A 3,387-nucleotide genomic window follows, 5' to 3' on the forward strand; every position below is an offset into this window, starting at 1 on the left:
TACAGTGTTATTTAATCTGTGGATTGTGCAACCAGTTTTGGGGGCCATTTAAAACTCTGCTTCTAGTGGCCTTTCTGATCCTAGTCGTACAAGAGAGTTCCAAAATGTAGGTTGACCTTAGAAATACATTTAAGTACATGGGTACACCGTATTTTGTAGACAAGGTAAAACAAGCCATACTACCTTGGGCTTATCTTCATGCTAATGCAGCTACTTGTCTCATCACTCAGAGCTTGCTTGTGTGCAGTGAACTTGAACATTCACTGGAGACAACAGAAAATACCTAGAAGCATTAAAAAAAAAAAAAAAAAAAAAAAGAGACATAATCAATAATTATAATAGCAGGGTCCAGAAATCCCACACTGCAGCCTTTCTTCAACATTTAGCCTCTTTCTGGTCTCACTTTGTTAGGATGATGATATAACAGCATCCTTGTGTATCTTAATTGCTCCAAGAAACAGTAGCATCGTTGCTTTCAAAATTATGCTCACCTTTCCCTGTTTAAGGATGCAGATAAATGCTTTCCAAAAAAATTGTGAGCCTGCTAACTCATACCATCTAAAAGTAAATTCATCTGTTTCAAGTAGGCCCTTACATATTTTTTTTAAATAAATTTAAATAAACCAGTTTACCATTCAGTGTGTCACTGATTTGCTGCTTTCATAAATAACTAAAGGACGGGCTGAGTTGGGCTTCTATTATTTTGGACAACTGCATCTGCCCCTGGCCACTGCTGATTTAATGTCACTAATGGACAACTTTATGAGGTGGGTAATGAATAGTGTGCAGAACATCAGGGAAGTCTGCAAAGCTAGCTTTCCTGATTTTTTAAAAAGCTTGTATTTCTTACCAACTCAATACATTTTAATTGGGAATTTGAAATTTTGGCTTTATGAAGTTACCACACATCTATGCAAATATAGTCACTTCCAACAGGATAAAAGGGGAGCAAAAAAAAAAATCACTGGGACGTTAATTAAGGAGTGGAAAAGCTTGTCTGTGCAGGCTGTAGAATCTTCACCCTTAGGGCCTTTTGAGACCAGGCTGGAGAAAGTCCTGAGTGATGTGGTTGGAATTCAGTGCTGACCCTGCTTTGAGTAGGAAACTGGACTAGAGAGCTCCACAAAAAACCTCCTTCCTTTCTTTCCTTTCCTTTCCTCTGCTTCCTCTCCTTCCTTTCTGACCTGAATGAGTCTGTAGTTCTGACTCATACTGGTATTATAAAAACACTTACATTGAAATTTCTCTCTGGATAAGCAAAGAAGTCCAGAACATAGAATTTCAACACAAAACCATGATGTGTTTGTGTTAAGTAACCCTATCGTTCAAATATCTACAAATCTTGGAAAGTAAAAAAAAATAACACATTAGTAGTCTATTTTGAATAACTGGATGAGGGGGAGAGAAAAAAAAAAATTTCTTTCTGCAACTTAGAAAAAAAAACTCCACATTTTTTTTGCCTTGATTTGCATGATTCTCTGTTAAACCTCTGCTCTAGAGATGTTCAGCTTCAGTGGCCTGGTCCATCAGGGTGAACAGACTTTAAAATTCTCTTTCTTTGAGGGGGATTCTGTGCTGAGAGGGACAGGTGGGCTGAACAGCCATGAGATATTACAGTTGTTTCCTGTGAACTTGTTCTTGTTACTTTAGTGTTCAACATCACTACAAAATACATGTTTTTCTCAGCCTACCCTGACTGGAACTGAGAATAGTGTTTCTTACTTCTGAGAGGAAAACATATTCGAAATTATATCATTATTTCCCTATCTGGTGACTGATGTGCAGATTAAGAATTGGAATGTACTAGAGAGCTATAAGGGAAACAGGGAAGTTTGGTTTGTCTACAAGTTTCACAGATATGCTGCATAAAAAGTTCCCCCGTGTCATTACCCAGGAGTGAACTAAAAGTCAGGCCAATTTAAACAGGATACAGCAGCACAGCCATCACAGACTTGTTTTTGCAATCCTGATGCTCCCATCTGCTGCAACTGCATGCTGACCAGCATATCCCAGAAAGTTTTCTGGACTTTGTACAAACCACAAGCCACACATGGAACTTACTAGTCTGGGCAGTGTTACTTTTAGTTTCAATAGCTGTGTCCACCTACAACAGCCAGATCTTTCCTCAGATTGTCAGTGTTAGGTCACAAAAAAAGCATGGTGCAAGACCCTTCAGGTATACTGCACATACAGTGCCAGGTCCGTCATGACTCTTTAAGGAAAAGTAGCCTTGAGGACTTTATGGACTGAAGGCCTTATTTTTTCTACTGAAAGATACAACAAACGATACTTTCTATTCAGCAGGTACACTGCACAGCCTACAAAAAAATGTTTTCTTTGTGGCTAGCTTCAGTGCACCCCAGACACCAGTCCCAGCGCTTGGGTCTCCTGCTGTGCTCTTGCTGCCCCGTGGCAGAGCAAGTCCTTCAGGCTCTGCATGGTGGCATCAGGCGCTATGGCTCTGCCAGACCCAGTGGCAATAGTGATCCAGGCAGGCAACGCTTTTCACAGCCAGCAACCAGCTAATTAAATATGTTAAGACCTGAGATTTCATCAGTCAAGTTTAGGGATTTTTTTTTTTCTCCCTTCTGAGATCTCAGCCTCTGGCCTCAGAGAAAAGGGCAGCCTTTGGATCAGCCTGTCTGGTTGCTGTAGTAGCTGGCTGGTAACTGCCTCTGTACTCACTGCTCACGCTGCAGAATCCCATCTCATGCCCATAATTACAGGTTGTAATTATGGCTGTGCTTCACCCGTGCTGCTTGCCTTGGCCAGACACAGCTGCTATCCTGAAGTGGCGTATTAACATCTATGCCAGAAAGATCTTGATACCCTACTGTTCAAGTGGCGGGAGGAAAAGAGAAGTCTCTTCAGCTAAAGGCTAATGAGAATGGTATTTTCAAAGCAATACAACTTCTTACTATTTAGTCTGAAGACAAGCTCTTAATTGTTAAGGGAGGGGAAGGAGGGAAGGGTCATCTCTCCTTTGGAACATTATTTCACATATGAGTGAGGCAGACTGGGTATATCATATGTCTAAGACATCACCTGACAGGGTCACGGCCCTAAAGAACGGCTCACGGGCGGCTCACCACAGCGCTTACGGCCCCGGCGAGACCGAAGGGGGGGGTAGGCCCTGGCGGCTGGCTCAGGCTGCCCGTCAGCACAGGAGCCACCGCGGCGCCCCTCTCCGCCCCCTGCTGCTGGCAGAGCCCCAGCCCCGACCACGGCCTCAGCGCGCGCTTCCCGCCCCTCCCTCCCGCGCCAGCCCCGTCCCACGGCGCCGCCAGTCTCGCGAGACTTGCGGCCCCAGCTCCCGCCTCAGCTCTCGCGAGATTTGTGCCCTGGCTTCCGGGTGCGCGCGCTGTCGCCCCGGCCCTGCGCACTGCG

This window comes from Strix uralensis, chromosome 8, assembly GCF_047716275.1.
Source record: "Strix uralensis isolate ZFMK-TIS-50842 chromosome 8, bStrUra1, whole genome shotgun sequence".
In the NCBI taxonomy this organism is placed as follows: Eukaryota; Metazoa; Chordata; class Aves; order Strigiformes; family Strigidae; genus Strix; species Strix uralensis.